Raw genomic sequence first — 9034 nt, forward strand, 5'->3', positions numbered from 1 at the left:
AATAGAAAACCTACACATATATTTATTGATAAGATACACATGTTTTATAATAGAAAACTAAACATATATTTATTTATTGATAAGATACGTATGTTTATAATAAACACCTAAAGAAATGAACCTTATATTCGGATGAGACCAACCCACAACCCGATTTTGACCCGCGGGTCAGTCAATTCGTTTTTCTTAAATTTAATGAGTTCTTTCTTAGTTTTACATATGCGTTTACGTGTTTGTGTTTTGGTGTTTGTGTGTTGTCACTTTTATTCACCCCTATACAACTCATAACATACACATTCATTGACACTGTAGTATACACAATATTAATATATACAACAATAAGAGCATGGGATAGGCTACCGATTATGTGTAAACATTATTCTGTACTATACAGGCTAGTCTACCGGTTAGGTTTAAAGAAAACTATGAAAATATAGGCTAGTCTACCGGTTAGGTTAAACCACCACTGTACCCACTTCAATCAAACTGACGGGGTATGTTCTTACCACAACTCTAAAGTAACGTGTTTGTGTGTGTGTGTGTGTGTGTTTGTGTGTGTGTTTGTACCCCAGACTTTGAACCATGTCTAATCACAACTCTAAAGTAACGGTTGTGTGTGTGTCTGTCTGTGTGTGTGTGTGCGCGTGTGTTTGTGTGTGTCTATACCCCAGACATTGAACCATATCTAACCTCAACAAACGGTTATGTTTTCATAATCCTAGCCGATCACTCTCAACCCTTTGATCTATTGTATATACTCGTGTGTGCCCGGTCCGTCTGTATGCGCGTGTGTACGTTTCGGTCCACGGGTTAGAGGTAGACGTGTTTGAGGGGGGGGGGGGGTGTTATTAGAAAATTGCCGGCATACGGCGACTGGATGTTCAAAAGAAAACAAAAAAATAATAAGAATACATTTCCGGCACCGTAACGGCATGTGTTTGGTGACGTTGGCGTGTCGCGGAGGGCGTGTTTGTTATTTTGGTGCTTATCGAGGTGTGTTAGCACACCTGTGACACACCTGTCACCTCAGGCAGAGCGTGTACGTTACACTACTACCCCCCCCCCCCCTCGTCCTTCTGTGTTTAAAAGTTACGCATCGATGACGCGCATTAAACCGCGATATATTATCATTAACCCAAACCAATGTGAATTATTTATAATCATCTCCAATCATAAACTGCATGAGTGAACAGCATAAATAATGCATACTTGGACAGTATATGAATATGATTTCAATTCTGTCATATTCAAGGACAGCCCTGCTAAAAGTAAGAATACAATTCTCTACTTCTATCTTTACCGGTGGGGAATTATTCACAAACGTAACAAAGATCTTATTTTTTAATCCTACCAGCAAAGCTCGCTGTTATGGTTAATAAAAGAATTATAATTAATTAAGGAATGTTAGGGATTAGGTCACTAATTACGACTATGGTTATGATAATGAGTCTAGAAAAAATATATTTTAAAATCATTTGTCGGATAACATTTAAGTACTAAAAATCGTGTATTGTGTTGTGTATAGCCTACTATACTGGGCTGTGAAAGACTTGAATGCGCTACTCTAAGACTAGGCTTATACCGCGGCTTATGAAAACCGGTTCGTCTCAAGACCCCTTCCTCGCGTCTATTTGATTCTTCTATACCTCACTAAATATAAAGATACGCGTTTACGTAGAGTTAGTTTTTCACCGCATACAACACGGTAAAATGTAAATATATATTGAACAGCTTTATTTATATTGTAATTTAAACTATAAATTAACAAATAATGACATAATTATAAAATCTAGTATTATTAATTCATAAAACTGATTAATTAGCTTTTTAGGCTAGTTATCTCATCCATCTAAATAATAGTTTAATTGCGTAGTTTTTACTTCATTTAATCCCGATTCGCCTACTAAACTATTCTCGCCTATAAAATTAGTATTGTTGCGCATGGCGGTGGTTGATTAAGACTTAAATAATTAACGCCGGGCTTTCGTAAACCGGTTTGATAAGATGTAGCTTAAGCTAGTTGGCCGCCATTTCTGCTTGGCTAGGCAGGAGATTAACGACTGATACACAGATATAAGTCCCGGGAGCTTAGGTCGGGGGTTGCTGTGGTTGTGTCATCTACAACCCGGACTAATCCTAAACTCAAGTTAAGGTTTAATTAAGCTATACGGAAGTATTTATTAGACGTAACTTATTTTCTTAAAACGACGTAAATCAAAATTAGAGCATCGTAATTATTATAAAAAGTAGCGAATGGAGTTTTTAAAATAATTAATTAGTCTGATTAATAAACTATTCTATATAACTCCTGCGATGTAAGAAAATTGTAAAATAGTATTCATAATTAGCGTATTTTAATTAATAAATAGTGATGTTTTGAGGTATTAAAAAAAAATGAATTACCTGCTTAGTAAAGGTTTAGATTGTTGACGTAAAATTTGAATCCACCTAACTCAAGGCAGTTATCCAGAGATTTAACCCTAGCCGTGTTAGGATTTGATGAGCATTGGACACGTATGACAAAAAAAATAAAGCTAAAAATCCTCTTCATTGAACACACATCATTGTCCTTTTCAACTAAAAACAAATGAAACCAAAGTCGCTCTAAAACAGAAACTTTAAAAAAGCAGAAGGCTCTCTGTCAAGTCCTTGTGGCTGGATGCTCCAACGATAGGTTCTGGTTAAGAGTCAATCGTGCGGGACTTACCAACGCCTGGGTAAGGTTGAGTTAGGAGCCTCTTCTTCGATTGCACTCGACGTACAGAAATGTCCTACAGCCCACAAGCCAGTGGCCACAAAAGCCTTCAACGACAGTTAAATGGTTCCTCAGGATGAAACAACGAGTAGGAATCCACCCTTTTTAGGAAGATTCCAAGATTCGCCTATACAAGGAAAACGTCTGCAATTCCGCCCATTCCCCGGACCAAGCCACCCCTATATCACAACAGCGGTAGGCTCGCCTTCCACGTGACGCGCCGGCGCAGTGGACGAGAAGACGTATCGACCTGGGTTGAGGCCCCGCCCACTTTCCACCCGCCGCATCCCGCGCGCGCTACGTCTGGCTCGGCTGATGCGAGACAACGTTGAGTGATGTTCACGGGGGCCAATCCGCGATCAGCGTGCCGTACCCTAAGCGTTCTTCACGCTGTTATTCAAAATACCCCGAGACTTAGCAGCATTTTATTTACCAAATCATTCACATCTCTTTCTCTCACTAATAATTAGCGCTCGTCAAATGTACTACGCGCAATGAAAGAAAGTTACAACCCCCCCCTCCCTTTTTTTTTCTTCATCTTTACTTCGCAGAAAACCCACTTCGTTGAAAGCCCACTTTTGAAAATCTTAACATTACGTTTCAGCATGTTAAAAAATTAAATATCCAGACGGAGAAAAATTGTGTAAGATAAGCTTCAATGTTTAAAACAAAGACTGCATTCATTTTGAGTTCAGTTTGACATATATTAGATCTACAAGTAATGCGTGTATTTATTTTAAACCGGTTTTTATGCTTTAAGCTTAACATTAAAATATTGAGAAATGAAAATATTTAGAAATTAAATTATTTAATTCTTTAGTAGAAGTTTTACTAAGTCATTCGATATTTTAAAACTAGGCGCAACAGTAGTTTCCTACATTAAATTAAATTATTAATTTAATTTAGAGTATTTTATTGTGTATACACGACACGACTCTTTCGCCCATGTAATTCTTTTTAAAGTCGGGCTTCGTCTTATAGGCCTACGCCGGGTGTTGTGATATACGGCGAATTATTCCACACTTTATATTATATGGCGAATATATCCCACACTTTATATTATATGGCGAATATATCCCACACTTTATATTTCTACAGGAAACGATCGGGGTCTTCTTGTGCGCCTAGTGATATACGCTGGAAGACACGGTATTATGCAATGATTTGTTTATATTTGTGTTATATCACCAACATCAGGGGTGGACTAGCTGTGCCTAAGAGACCCGGGGGAATTTTAAAAAGTGCCGCCCAAATTCATATTGAAATTTTCATTGTGCATTTTTTCTCCACAAAAACCTAAATTTTACGCCTTGGTATGAGGGAATGATAAACTAGCAACAATTAAAAACAATTTAGAATCCCATAACTTGCACTGACGTCAATAACTTAAGACAGTAAGACGTGTCTTGTCTACGACTGTCTCATAAGCCCATATCATACACATACTGTATGACGTCAATAACTTAAGACAGTAAGACGTGTCTTGTCTACGACTGTCTCATAAACCCATATCATACACATAAGGTCTGACGTCAATAACTTAAGACAGTACGACGTGTCTACGACTGTCTCATAAGACCATAACGTACACATACAGTCTGACGTCAATAACTTAAGACAGTAAGACGTGTCTTGTCTACGACTGTCTCATAATCCCATAACGTGCACATACAGTCTGAGGTCAATAACTTAAGACAGTAAGAAGTGTCTTGTCTATGACTGTCTCATAAGACCATACCATACACATACGGTCTGACTATTGCCATCAACTTCCTATGGCTGTATGAGGTAGACCACAAATTGTGTACATCCTAGACACTTGGTATCTTATTTATTCGGCGGGGAAAACTTTAAGGGTAGTTACTGCACTAATATGTTTTTTATTTACACATCTTAATTATTGATGTGGTGTATATTAAAATAAAAAATATATTTTTTAAAATGTTAATATTTTTAAAAAATATATATTTGATATATATATATATATATATATATATATATATATATATATATATATATATATATATATATATATATATATATATATATATATATATATATATATATATATTAAAAAACAACAATTAAAAAAAACCCATCAGTGATTCTGCCCTAACATCAAACCTGGTCACGACTACAATATGTAGACACAGGTGTATCGCTACAAAGCCCGGAAAAGTAAACAAATAGCTACCAGCTAAAGCACAAACATATACATACATTGGTAGTCGTAACATAGAGGCACAGATGGGTTAAAACAAACATATACCAGTACATCATAGATCTTCATTCACAAACATCACACATCATTGACCTATCATAAACATCACCCATCCTTGCCATCCACCCACAAACATCGTTGCCTTCTACCTACAATTATCAAATATCATAGCCCTCAACCCACAACATCACACATCAAAGCCCTCAACCCACAAACATCGCACATCACAGACCCCCTCCTACAAACATCACACATCACAGACCCCCACCCACAAACATCACACATCATAGACCTCCACCCAATAACATCATACATCATAGACCTCCACCCACAACATCACACATCATAGCCTTCCACCCATATCATCACACATCACTAGCTCTCCACCCGCAAACATCACACATCATAGCCTTCCCCCCATATACATCACACATCATAGCCTTCCACCCACAAACATCTTTGTAATCTTTGTTGTTCCATATCTTGTAGACTATTTCTTCATTTCACCAACACATAATCGACCACTGAGTACAATATTGCCTGTACGCTGGTTCCAGAGTCGCAAAACATTAGCAGGCAACTAGTGCGTTGCTGCTGGCATGTCTACATTTATCCCAACCTTGACTCTTATATTCAACTCTAGCACTGGTTCTAGACCTACTTAAACCATGACACCAAGGCGTCGTCCATAAATGACGTCACGCCAGGGGCGTAGCGAGGGGGGGGGGGGGGGGGCGGGGGTGCGGACCGCACCGGGTGACACCATTTAGGGGGGGTGACACCAAGGCAAAAAATAGCAAAATATATATAGAAAAACTTGAGGGGGGGTGCAAATCGAAAGTTTGAGGGGGGGGGGGTGCAAATCGAAAACTTGAAAGTTTGTCCCCGGGAAGGGTTGCAACGCCTCTGGGGGGGGGGGGGGGGGTGACACCATTAAGTGCCGCACCGGGTGACACCCGACCTCGCTACGCCACTGCGTCACTCTACTAGGGTGATTGGAGGTTATTGCCTTGGTTCCAACAGGGAGTTGGGGGAGGGCTGAGTTTCTTCCAGGCATCTCTTCCCGGGGGGGGGGGGGCAAAGCCCCCACGAAAAATGTTTACCGCCCCCCCCCCCCCCCCGAACGATATGAAATTTTGAAATTTATTTAATTTATATAGGAAAAAATAAATACTTTTAACAGTGTCCGCCCCCCCCCCCACCGAAGAAAGTCTACCGCCCCCCCCCCCCCCCCCGGAATTGTCAAGTGCCCCCCCCCGGAGAAAAAAGTCTGGAAGAAACACTGGGGGAGGGGTGTAAACTTTGCACTTTTGTACTCTTAAAATTAAATTTATACAGAAATTTTCCCAGATATATTTCGCATTTTTCTTCTAATTTATATACTTTATGTAAATTTTACTATACATATCAAAATAGCCTTGGTTAGGTTCATGAACATTTTAAAAAAAAGTCTAGAGTCTAGATGCTATACGGTATACAACTGCCGAATTCCAGAGCAGAATCTCGGTATCTAACATTCATCCAGGGGCGTAGCGAGCGGGGGGGGGGGGGCGGGGTTGCGGACCGCACCGGGTGACCCATTTAGGGGGGTGACACCAAGGCAAAAAATAGCAAAATATATGGAGAAAAGTTGAGGGGGGTGGGGTGCAAATCGAAAGTTTGAGGGGGGGGTGCTAATCGAAAACTTGAGGGGGGGGTGCAAATCAAAAATTTGAAAGTTTGTCCCCGGGAAGGGTCGCTACGCCTCTGGGGAGGGGGGGAGGTGACACCATTAAGTGCCGCACCGGGTGACACCCGACCTCGCTACGCCACTGCATTCATCTAACAATCAGTACAAACCGCATATATGTATGCAGATAAACCTAACAAAAAGGACATGAACACAAGGCCAACACGACATATTAGCATGTTCATAAACCTAACATAAAGAATATGTACACAACACTCTGACCACATATAGACATACCATCATATGTATGTAAGCCACCCCTACATAAACCTTACATAAATCATATGAACAAAACACCCTAACCACATATATGTATGTACATAAATCTAACATAAAAAACACTGACCACATATGTGTATATACATAAACCTAACATAAAAAACACTCTGACCATATATATGTATGTACATAAATCTAACATAAAAACATTCTGACCACATATCTGTATATACATAAACCTAACATAAAAAACACTCAGACCACATATATGTATGTACATAAACCTAACATAAAAAACACTCAGACCACATATATGTATGTACATAAACCTAACATAAAAAACACTCAGACCACATATATGTATGTACATAAACCTAACATAAAAAACACCCCCATCCACATTCCCTTCACGTGTCACAGAACCAACGAAAAAAAAATCAAGGCATTTTTGTTTCCAACCATTTCAACTCGGGCCCTAACAGCGAGTGCCTGGACCGCCCTAGACCAACATCATTCATTCAATCCGACCATTAACTCGCGTCTATTGTTGACCACACACCCTAGGTGTTGGTCACTGCGGTCAATTTGACACCTGGCCTTTGAATAGCCTAGCGCGTGCGTCAAATCATTGACCACTGTGGAATGTCCTGTTCTGGTCGAGAGGGGAGGTGTAGGTGTGGGTCAAGTATCGGGTAGGTCACGACACGACTGAATAGATTTTTTTCATTTTTTTATGTTTCGGTGTAGATTAGAAACACTCTTGTAAGTCCTGGAGAGCCGGGCGACAAAACAAATCTACTGATGAAGAGATTATCGACCAGGGTTTAAGCTTTCATCCCAGGGGCGACACCGGTCAAATGTTTGGGTTAATCCGCTGTTAAGTTGATACGCCTCAAATTGGGGGTCGGGATCTTGAGATGGCATTGTTGGATGGCATGAAATAAAGTCATCGTGTCAGTCTTACATACAGTCAAACTCGTACTGGTACTTCAAGGGGAGAGTAATCGAGACGATTAAAAGATTAAGTCACACGGGTAAATAAATATTTAAAATACAATACAAATATATTTACATACCAGATGCTTCGATTTTAAGACTTAGATAATATATATTTTAGATAAAATGTCTCAAAAGTGTTGTAAATTGTAGCACTTTTTGTGTATTTCTTGGGAGTAAAAAACAAAAGTAAACAAATGAAGTTACTACATATATTTATAAAGAAAAAAAAAAACTACTTAAAATATGTTGCACGTTTAAATCATGTGTGTGTATAGATGTTGAATACATAACTCGCAAATCGACTGAGCAGTTAACATTTAAAACTACGTGATGGGTGGGTTGGGGTTGATGAAACATTTAAAATGCTACAGAAATGACGTTACTGATTCATCAGTATTTGGCTGATTCGTGTAGCGATGATCATTTCGGCTACTATTAAATGGACATGTATTTTCTTGTTAGCTTTATACATAGTTAGAAAAAAAACCTCAAATACCAAGACATACAAAATTAACTCTAACCCCAATATATAGAAAAAAATTAAAAATAAATAGTGAACAGATTAAATGACTGACGTTAAGTATTTTTACCGTCCCAATGATTAATATCACGCAAGAATTCTTTAGCTGATGATTGTTGTGATTGCCCGGATGAATTGATTGTCCTTGCGTCAGTCTCGTCTTCACTGATTTAAGTTTTACGTAACGTGTCCACCCCCCCCCCCCACCCCCCCCCCCCCCCCCCCCCCCCCACGACAAGACAAGATGCGTATAGACAACCCCTGTCCAGTCAGACTGTAGCGTACCATCTTAATCCTATTTTTATTTTCAATTTTTTTTTTACATCAACATTTTGACAGAAATTTCTAAAGATTCCAACACGTCACAAAACGTTTGAATGATTGGATTAAAGCGTTGATGCGTGTGACATGACAGGCCTGATTGTTGGCACCGGACAATGCCAATTCAAGTGTCATGTCTCGTCCTCAAGTAGCCGAGTGGCCCCGGGTGAAGCAGGCTTGAGCGTACGTACCTCGGCCACTTGAGCTACCTATATGCCTCTAATGTGGTCATCTGTGGTCATCTGGTCAGCGGAACAATGCATAACTCTC

General features: G+C 39.5%; 1 protein-coding gene across 1 annotated transcript in view; it reads right to left on the minus strand.

The window, feature by feature from the left end:
• LOC131927167 (homeobox protein Nkx-2.1) overlaps positions 1-2907 on the minus strand; it is a 45595-nt gene extending 42688 nt beyond the window's left edge. Inside the window, exon 1 of the mRNA XM_059282890.1 lies at positions 2404-2907. The gene's annotated coding sequence lies outside the window, so the exon portion shown is untranslated. The remainder of the gene's footprint in view (positions 1-2403) is intronic.
• Positions 2908-9034: the final 6127 nt, after the last annotated feature.

This window comes from Physella acuta, unplaced genomic scaffold (genome assembly GCF_028476545.2).
Source record: "Physella acuta isolate Inbredline_101_S28 unplaced genomic scaffold, ASM2847654v3 ptg001378l, whole genome shotgun sequence".
NCBI classification, from domain to species: Eukaryota; Metazoa; Mollusca; class Gastropoda; family Physidae; genus Physella; species Physella acuta.